Genomic DNA, 11539 nt, shown 5'->3' on the forward strand with positions numbered 1-11539 from the left:
ATCTGTTTTTACTTGTGAAATCAGTCCATCCAAATGAACCTAATAATAAAGATGTTTGCTTTATATTTCTATAAATTCCATGATTTATTTATTAAAATAACACATTTTTTTAACAGGTCTGTGTGCATTAAAACACAATGCAGTTCATGTCACACCTTTGTAATTGTTTCAACAATGAGACTTAAAAACAATAAACATCATTACTCCCATATAATTGCAGTATCCAGGAAAGATCCCTCCCCCAGTCCACTCCCACACACACACACACACACACACACACACACACACACACACACACACACACACTATTATCTCCACCCCTAACAAAACACAAAAACACATAAAGGAATAGAAATAAAAACAGTGTTTGCTTTCTGCTTTATAATCAAATACAGTATTTTGGAGATCCTAGACGTATATAGTAAGGAATAATTGAAATAAAAATTTAAGTGATAAATATTAAAAAGAAAATAATCTATTGTCTTATTAGTTCAGAAGAAAAAATGGAAGTCATATAGTCAGTTTTTGTTTTTCATTAAAAAGCTTGAAGCAACTGATTAAAACAAATCAACAAATTTTGCAGCAAGAGCAGAGAGGTGAAGGTGATTATAGTTATTTTAGGCTTACACACACTACAGGTATTAGATATTACCTTAAGTTAATGTTTGTTCCTGTTTATTCACCTGAGAAATGAAAGTCAGTTTGAATTTTGATGCACTCATAACATTTCAATTTGTGATTCCTGACTTGAAAAAAAAAAATCATTTGTAAAAACAATTCATAATGTAAAAAAGATGAACTTTGTGTGTATGTGGGGGGAGGTTGGGGAGGGCTCATAAAACTTAAAAGAATCATTTGAAAAAATTAGGTGAAAAAGTTGAACTGTGTAAAAATCACATGTGAAAAATTAATTTTGTAAAAAAAACAACAACATATGAATCGTATGAAACAATGAATCAGTTAAACAAATCACATTTAAAAACATGAATCATTGTTAGGGATCTCATGAATATAAATGAATCATCTGATGGAAAATCTGAATTGTGTAAAAATCATTTGAATCAGGTGGAAAAAATCTACTCTTTTCACTCATTTTGTATATAAATTTTGTATAGTAGCACTAATCTGCTCAAAATATTGTTCCACTTGTATTTCCTCATTTGTAAGAGTCACTTAAAAGCATCTGCAAAAAAGAAAATCACATAAAAATAATTGATTTTGTAAAAATCATATGAAAATACATACACAACGTGTAAGAAAATCAAAAGTGAATTATGAGTACATAAAAAAGTAAATTAACTTGAAATAAATATCACATGAAAATAAACGAATCGTGTGAAAATACAAACACATGTATGTGTAAAATCCATTATGTGATATCACTTCACAAAGCAACCGAGTCATTATTCATTTATATGATTCATATGATTCATTAATATGATTCCTTAAAGACCATAAGAGCTTCAGAGCTGGCAGTGAAGACCATTATGATTCTTTTGTTGTTGCATATGTTATGATCTTAGAACTATGAGGATTAAGAATCAATAAGATAATCTGTAATGATGTTTATTGTATTTATTTTACCGACATCCAACACACAGCCATCACCTAGTGCTGAACCAGCCATGGCTCCTCTGAGAGCTTGTCGTTCTCTAGCCTCATCTAGTCTGATTGCATGCTGCCGTGATAGAACAGCGGAAGAATGATGGGCATTCCTGCCAGCTCAGCTTTGATGTCTCTCCCTCTCCACGGACACTTTATGGAGTGGACTGCCCTCGTGCTCTAATCACAGACGAGGTCGTAAAAAAGGAAAAGTTTGGAGTGGGGTGTTTTTCGGGGAGTTCGCACCTCAGCTTGGGTCAACCCCAGAGCGCTCAGAGGGGGCCTGGCAGGGGGGCTGTCGTTCCTGTTTGAAGGTGTGGAGACAGATAGACAGAGAGAGAGAGAGAGAGCGAGATGGGTAGATAGATAGCAGACAGAGATGGAGATGAACGAGAACGTAAACACTTCCAAGGATTTGCACAGCGGTGGCATGCCGTCGTTATATCTGTGTCTGCTGTGACAAGATGCAGACAGAACAACAATTACAACAAGGCTGTGCTAATGAACATGATGAAATGTCAAATATTCCACTGATTGTGTGATCTCACTGTGATTATAATGTTTCTTTTTATCCTGTTTGAGTAACGTCTCTGATGATGATGTTACTAGAAGCTGACACATGAAGCAAAATTGGAGATCAGGACCAAATTTTGATCAATATCTATAGCATAGAGTGTGGAATGATAAGGCTCTAGGTGACTAACAAAGAAGGGATGAATAAGTTGATATAGAATTTAGTTTTTATCCTGTTTATGACCGAAACATGATATGATGTGATCAAAATCATATATAGATGCAACACAATACAACCCAATAAATACTAAGATAATAAACATATCACCCGATTACGTTTTCATTTCTAGTGTGTGTGTGTGTGTGTGCAATATGATGTGATCAAAATCATATATAGATGCAACACAATACAACCCAATAGATACTAAGATAATGAACATATCACCCTATTACGTTTTCATTTCGTGTGTGTGTGTGTGTGTGTGTGTATGTTTGCATCAAGACAGCACACATTTTGACCAAAAGGTAACATGTCATTTGTATCCTCTTTGTGCAACATCTATTCAGTTTGGATCAAAATGTCAGTTTTTCCATAAAGCAGCGAAAAACAAATAACACCCTGTCAAACAGCATTAAAGTCTCCTTCATATATATATATAATGTTCTTCTTCTTTTCGGGAAAGTGAGATCTCTGGGAAGTCTGGCTTACTAGGGCGTTCAGATACATAGGGGTCAGAAGTCGTGCTCTTGACTCACAGCTGACCCCTGACTCCAGACTCCCTTTGGCTTCATCCTGGTCAGAGGCACCACTCAGAACAACCCAGACCTTTACCAGATCGATCACCCTAATTTCTAGAGTTCTGCTTCCCACAGAATTGTTGTGTGTGTATGTGTGATAGAGAGAGTCTGGACACACACACATATATACAGATTATACAGTATATGTGTGTGTGTGTGTGGTGTGTGTGTGTGTGTTGGTGTTGGGGGGTATTCGACTTTCTCACCAGACCTCACTGCAAGACTGAGCTGCTGCCATTATACAGTGCAAATGACAGCCTCCTTATGCATGCATGCACCGGCAAAATGGATTTTTACATTTGGCCAAATCTGGAGAAGGAGGCGGGGGGGAAAGTGGGGTGTTACCTTACTGTAACAGATTCAATAGCCCTCCGAAAGGCACGCCGGGCCAAGACGAGATGATCTATAGCCACTTCTTAATAGGTTCTATCGACTTTAGGCACGGGGAGGAGAAACGCCGTTCTCCTCTTTTGAGGAGAAAAAGACATAATCTGTGCAATAAAACATAATTATTCATTTGATTAGGCTGGTAATTTATGCTATTCGCATTAGCTGGGTTCAGAACGGGAGGAGGTAGAGGATATGGAGAAAGAAGAGGGATGAAATTTTGGAAGTGGAATTGAGAGAAAGCGGTAGGAAGGTTTAAACCGTGGCACATACGGTCTATGAATGCAGGTCCTGCGGCCACTGAATCAGATCATTAAACAAACACACAAAGACTCAGGCTTTGGGGCAGGAACTCAGAACGTCAGTCATGATTTCTGCCAAATAAAAGATTCTCACAGTAAAAATGTATAAAAAAAAAAAAGCACTTTGTTACTCTCATTGTTAAAGCTAAACTCTCAAGATTTCTGACACTCAGCAAGAAAATAATTTTAAATTTAATCAGTTTAAATAAATGAATTTTGTTTCAAAAAAGATTAAAAAAAAGAGAGAAAAGCTGGTAAAGGAACAAGCGATTACAGCTGTTCTTAAAATTAAATGTAACTATAAATAGATTAAAAAATATAGCTTGTGAATTTTCAATAAATGAAATACTATATTTGTGGAATAAAACACTCTAGGCCATGCTGTTATGGGAAAATAATCACCTTCAGTGGTAAACAGTGACTCTTTTGGCTGGGACAATCCAGCCGTTGATTATTTTCCTATAGCAACACCTTCTGATGTGTTTTCATTCTTACTTACACCAGGGTTGAGTTCTGTGTGAATGCATATTAAAGGAAATAAAGCTATCGTGCTATTATAGTGAGAAAGAAATGTGTGTACATGTGTGTAAAAAATAATCTGTAGGACGGATCGACTTAGTTCTAGACAAAAAGGATGTCTTGTGCCTGTAAATACTAGGACAAGTCTAAAATTGTGTGTGTGTGTGTGTGTGTGTGTGTGTGTGTGTGTGTATGAGAGCAGACACAACATTTCTGTTTGTGTTTGTTTAAACAGTCTCCCTCCTTTTTAATGGCTTGTGCTTGGAGTTTTTGCGAGTGCCTGCACAACGTGTCGGCCAGGAGAGAGAAAAAGAGTGAGAGAGAGAGAAAGAGAGAAGCAGAGAGAAGGAGAGAGAGAGAGAGAGAGATGCAGAGAGAAGGAGAGAGAGAGAGACAGCGCAAAGAGAGTATTCTCAATTTCCCTCTAAAAAGAAAATTCATTTGCGCTTGCTAATGTAATGTCATCGTTGTGTTTACTGAGCGTGGATGATGTATAGGGGATGTTGCATTGAGTGAGACTGCTTAATGATGCATAGAATTAAGTCTGCGGCTTTCAGCTGAGCTCCCCTCTCTCGCTCGTGCACTCCCGCGCTCTCCCCCGTTCTTTTTCTCTTGCTCTTTTCCCCCCCTCCTCTCTCCTCCCTTCCTCCCTTTCTCGTTCTTCGCTCCCTCACTCCGGTCCACACTCTCTCCTTCCTCGTGTCTCACAGTCTCTCCCGGTGCATTCTGGGAAAGGATGATGTCTCGGACTAGTGGCCACACGCTGCTCTGCGCTCCGGTGCCTTTTTCCGTTCACTCCATCAATCACCGGAGAGACAGTAGAGAGAGAGAAATAAAAAGAGTGTGTGTGTTGGGGGGTGTTGTTGGGTTGGTGTTGATAAAATGAAGTAGCACAACAACAGAAGAGTAGAAAAAAAAAAGAGATCTGGGGATACGATTAACAGCAAAGTGTGCATATGGTGCCTCAAATGAATATGCGCCAATAAAAGTGTTGGGTTAGTATTTAAATAAAGCAGGTGTATGAATATATCATTTAAGCCTGAGATTATAATTGCCATTAGGATGATAATGATTATGATTATGATTATGTTTATGGTTTTGGTTTGCGGTGATGATGATGATGATGATGATGATGATGATGATGATGATTGTAATTACAGTCATCTCATGTGCTTTCATTATAATGTGCACAACCAATCCAAAGTGCTCTGTGTGTAAGGTTTATAACACGTAGCAATCCTCACTAAAGCAGCTATGATGACAAAAAAAAAATGAACAAAAAGTTCACTTTTGTAGCTTTTTTTTATTTTAGGTATTTTATTTTATTTTGGGAACTTGACATTTAAAAAAAAGACACACACACACACACACACACGTAGCTAAAAAAACAAGGTGAATAAGTTTCAGAAAGTAGCACATGATGTCGTTGCCCATACGAATGTCCTTGATAATTCCATATACTGTACAGTATACACAAGGTTTAATGGTACAGCGATTATACAGATGACGGGTTTTAAAAGGCTTGGAAATGAATTAGTGTTGCTCGTGTGCAGTTAATATGTACCTATATACTAGCATCTGTCATGCCTGTGGCCGGGAAAGATAATGTGATTTTCATGCCTTTGACAGTTCTCCAAAGAGAGGGTTAGGTAAGCATGTTGTAGATGCTGTGTGGTGAAATGTTTTTTAAAAAAAGGTGTGACATGGTGAAAAATCTGCAAGAATTTCAGTGTCGCTTACGTACGTGTGTGCATGTGTATGCGTATGTCCGTGAGAGACAAAAAATATTCAAAACGGTAAAAAAAAATGCAGCTTTTTATGTATGCCTTTGCAAAAGCAGTTGTTCTTCTCAATATATTTTATTTGCAAATTTATATCCCACTTAACAAGCACTCATCTTTGACCCTTACACGCTTCCACATACACTTTCAATTCACTATCTACTTATATCTACTTCAGAACACATGTTACTGTTCTCTGTACAATGACTCTAGACAGATTGTAGCTGTTTTTCTTAAAGCTTTTGTCCGTATGCATAAAGGAAAGTTAGTCTAATCGTAGCGACTGTATTAGTTGTGCTTTAAAAGTAATGCAATCTACAAAGCCTGTCACAGCTCAGGGCCCTTGCTTGATTACGGCTCAAATGGCCCCAGATAAGATTTCATAAATCACTTCAGCTAACTAAACTGTATTTATGAAGGGAAATGAAGCAGTGAACGCCATCATTTAAAAAAAAAAAAAAATAATAGTGGAGCCAACAGTTTTGACCAGTCGCCCGATTCAGCTTTGTAACTATTATGAGTTCAATTGCCTCTCGGTTTTCTTGCACTCAAGCCAATCATGTTGTGAATTATCAAGAGAGAGATGAATTTTAAATGAAAAGACTAAGTTTTTTGTAACTTTTTTATAAGTTGAATTGTGTGAATTTTTATGATTTTCTTACGAAATGTGAACATTTTGGTGTCAAAATTGTCCTGCGTTCACAAACCTGTCTTTAAGATACTTAACTCCTCTTTAATGTTTGATTCTATCACCTTATTGGTATTTGGGTCAATTTTCTTTTTTATGGTACATTTCTCTATTAAACACAATGGTTTTCCAATATTTTGGTATGAAACTAAGTCACATATGATACAGTTTATATGACAAAATGAAGCTTCACAACTTTAACCCCATTACATGCAGTGTCTAAAGATTTGTGTCTAAAATCAATAAGAATCTGACAACACACATGAATGTCATCAATGAAATATAGAGATTGGGATATTCTGGGACAGAGACGGGATATTCATTAAGCGAGGAATAAAACATTTCAAGATATGACATGTTATTGGAAAATAACCAATGGCAGGCCTTGGGGTTAATCTATCACCTTGGAGTTGATTATTTTCCAGTGACAGCACATTCCAGCGGTTTTATTACTCTTATACAACAGAGCTTGTTGCTCTCTAACAATTTAGAATTCATTACAGAATAATACACTGTACTGTTTATTAGTTTGTAGTTACATCGACTTTGCATTATTTACTGCATTTGGCAGAAGCCCTTATCGAGCACAACTTACATTTATCTCATTTTTATACAAATGAGCAATTAAGGGTTTAAGGGCCTTGCTCAGGGGCCCAAGAGTAACTTATTAGACATAGGATTCAAACTCATAACCTTCAAAGCAGTAATCAAACACCTTAACCACTGAGCTACCATTTCCCTGTGCTACATTAACACATATTCATGAATCGTTGTCCATGTTTCAAGTATTGGTCAGAGAGCGTGCAGACAACATTACACAATGCAGATCAAAGCTGTGTAACCTATCCGTCCATCCGTCCATCCGTCCATCCGTCCATCCATTTGCTGCCCCACTTATCCTACACAGAGTTTAGAACCTGGACTCTTTGACAGAAGACTCAGAGCACGAGGCAGGGCACAACTTGAACACAGTGCCAATCCATTACAGAGCACGATCACACACATTCACAGCCATTCACACACTACAGACAATTTGTAAACACCAATAAGTCTACAAGACATTACTAACAGTCTTTGGACTAGGAGAGAAACCAGAGTACCTGGAGGAAACTCCACAACCACAGAGGTGCAAGGTAAATGTTCTAACCCCTAAAGTACCGTGTCTCCAGGACATTTAACCATAAATACAACTAGCATTAACAAATACTCCAAAAAAAGATGTAAACAAATGATCACAAAACACACAAGGGTATAAATTAGACTAGAAACTAATCAGTAAATAAACAAGTTGGTGCAACTGGAATCAGTAACCATTCACAAGTCAGTGATATCAAAACAAAACACACACGACAAAATAAACACCGAAGCACACCGAGAATGACGTGGAGGAATTTGTGTCACTAGACTTTTTCACTTGAAGTTGTCCTAAAAACGTATTAACCTTTTAATTATTAATCAGTGCTGACAGACTATTTGTCTTATTTGTTAAATAACAAAAAAATCTGATCACAGCTAATGTAAATTGTGGTCCATAAATTGTCGTCTGTCTGTCTCTCTCTCTCTCTCTCTCTCTCTCTCTCTCTCTCTCTCTCTCTCTCTCTCTCTTTCTTGCTCTGTGTTTCTCTCTCTCTCTCTCTCTCTCTCTCTCTCTCTCTCTCTCTGTCTCTCTCTCTTTCTTGCTCTGTGTTTCTCTCTCTCTCTCTCTCTCTCTCTCTCTCTCTCTCTCTCTCTCTCTCTCTCTCTCTCTCTCTTTCTTGCTCTGTGTTTCTCTCTCTCTCTCTCTGTCTCTCTCTCTCTCTGTCTCTCTCTCTTTCTTGCTCTGTGTTTCTCTCTCTCTCTCTCTCTCTCTCTCTCTCTCTCTCTCTCTCTCTCTTTCTTGCTCTGTGTTTCTCTCTCTCTCTCTCTCTCTCTCTCTCTCTCTCTCTCTCTCTCTTTCTTGCTCTATGTTTCTCTCTCTCTCTCTCTCTCTCTCTCTCTCTCTCTCTCTCTCTCTCTCTCTCTCTCTCTCTCTCTCTCTCTCTCCCTCCATTGTTCCACTGCGATCTAGCCATCAAACCCCATTCATCATCCCGCCACTTTCCCTCTACAGAATTATTATTTCTTTGATGTGTTACTAGTCAAAAAAGAAATCCATTTCACTGCCCGTAGGTTTATCGCTTGAGAGAGGACATTAGGGACGTACTTGACTTGTGTGGACAACAGCACAGAAGACCACGTGGACGAGAAAACCGCAGCAGTTGCCTGAATGCTGCTTTGAAATAAGAGAGGAGGAAGGAAAATGAGATGAAATGAGTAAAACTGAGTGAACATGAGAAAACGAGAGCCAAAAGAGGAAAAGAGAAAGAAATAAGAGAAGGAAAAGAGGCAGGGCCTAAAAGCTCTCCCTCTCTCCCTCCCTCACCTAGCGTCTGTGATAATTTATCACTCCTTCTAGCTCGACTGACAAACTATTTGCAGGAAAATGAGTTTTTCCGCTACGGATTTGTCCTCTGGGAATGGAAAGGGGAGCTGCTGTGTTTTTATCCCCTATGATACACACATCTCTCTCTCTCTCTCTCTCTCTCTCTCTCTCTCTCTCTCTAACACACACACACACACTGGTGCGTGTGAAGAGGCAAAGGCTCACACATGCACACTCACACTCGTACATTCACTGTGGTCTAGAGTACTTATGGAGGAGGGGGGCTAAGATAAATGAGGTAAATTAATAGAGTCACTGAAGGAAAAGATCTGCTTCCGCTCCAGCAAATCTGCCGGTGACACACAACTGACACGCTAGACAGCAAGAAAATCTAACTCTCTTTCTCTGTCTCTCGCTCTCTTTATCTCTCTCTCGCTCTCTCTATCTCTCTCTTCCACACTCTCTATTTGTTTTCTCCTTCTCTTATCAGTCCTATGATCTGTCATTTCCTTACACAAATAAGTTACACAAATCCGAAACCACAAATCGATTCGGACTCTTAACATCAAGCCTTCATACAACACTTCGGTTCGGACCCGGGACACGAGTTGCTGACATGATCAGCGCTGATCGATGTGGATCAGCAAGTCCAACCTATCTTCTCACCCTCAACAAACAACATATTGACAGTGCGCTTGGTAGTGAATTATACAACGGTAAAGGACCAATTACATCGTAATTATACTGGGCCATTTGTAAAAATGTCGGTGGATCATTAAACGTCATCTCCGCAGGCATCCCTGGCCATAAATTTGCAGCAGGCAGTGAAGGCTCACTCACTTGTTATAACCTAATGACTTCAAACACATGCATGGCTAATTAGCATATCAAGCACATTCTTGTTTTACTGCATGCGATAAATGTGATAAACATAGTTGACTTTAAGAAAAGAAAAAAAAAGAATAAATAAACAGTAGAGATGCTTTTAAAACCAAGAGTGAGATTGAGTTTTCATGCTGCTGTGTGTTTTTATTACATTTTATGGCGTTCAAAATTAAATCATTTTATAAACATCAAATGTATAGATTTTAATTAAGAAGAACTAACCAGGGGAAAAAAACAACCACATTCTTTGATCAAATTTTCTAAAAATTCTTTTTACCAGTAAATCAAAGTAACATTTTATAATATGACATCACTGAGAAATAGATTCCAGCTCATATGATTGACAAAGTGTGTAAACATATAATGGTGGTTGTCTGTAGACAACAGGCATTCTCTGAAAATCAACCAGAGACCTTCCCATCATCAAAAAAAAATTATAGAGCAATTTGATAAAAATGCATGTGATTTCTGTGACCAGAACTACAGAATAAATTCTTCTGGCAAACATTTAATGAAGAAAGCAAAGCTAAAGCTGCATACTGAAATAAAATATTAGGCAGTATGGGAAACCCCATCTCATATCGCTCAGTGATCAGTCAAGTGAAGCGCCGATGATGAGGCTCCAGTTTGTTAAATTGTTTAATGCCCTGAGTGACTTTTACCTGAAGAGACTAATTTGGATGATGGTGATAACCAGTGGAAAATCATTTCACATCACAAATGTGTAATCTTTTACAAGTTTGTCAGTCACGTTTTTCCCTAAATAGATTATGTCATGAATGTAGAGGTAGAGAGTGAGTCTTTTAAAATTTTACTACCGGTTTCAGAACTGTATAGTAGAAAAAGAAGAAATTTACCAAACTTCCATCCAAACATTATCCAATAACCAATTAAGAATGGCACAGCAGTGTAGTGAAATGAGTAAAATGAGTGTAATGCTACTACAACAGTACGTTTAAAATAGTCTACAGTAAAACTACTAGCATGATGATTACAGCTGTGCGAAATCTTTCGATTTTTTTTCTGATGTACTGGAAGGTGCTGTGATATGTTTAATATGTTTAAGGTATTGTTAGAAAAACTGGGCAGGAATGAAAGTGAAACCATAATGTGGTGCTTATAATAAATAAAATGAGAAACAATCATTCCCTATGTAAATGTTGTCTTTTCTAATTTTATTTTTATATATAACCAAAAAATGTTTATTACTTTTCCCATATTTTATTGCAATTCTTTATATTGGAAAGTAAAGTCAAAACACCGGTCAGAGAACTTGCCAGAAAGATCAGTTTCAAAAACAACCCATTAAACTACGATTGCTAATTTAAAGTCTAATTATGGCGCCTCCATGACAGCAATAAACTCAAAGTGACAAGATTCCTAATGTTGTTCATCAAGTACCCTTTCTCCACATTATAACATTTTCCCAATGGACAACACATCTGACTTAATTTATCTGCTCATTTACAAGCTGTCGTAAGATGAAAGCGTGAAAGTCAGGTGCAGGATTAGGAAAATCTATAGAAAACCCATAGGTCTATGTATTGCTTTTCAAAGTAAGGTCACAAGCTTCAGACAAAGGCTGACAAATATTTGACAGCGTACATGTTAACTGTGTAACTGAGTCTACAGCTGTGTCAGAACCCTGTTGTCTGAGTAGCAA

This window comes from Tachysurus vachellii, chromosome 26 (assembly GCF_030014155.1).
Source record: "Tachysurus vachellii isolate PV-2020 chromosome 26, HZAU_Pvac_v1, whole genome shotgun sequence".
Lineage (NCBI taxonomy): Eukaryota > Metazoa > Chordata > Actinopteri > Siluriformes > Bagridae > Tachysurus > Tachysurus vachellii.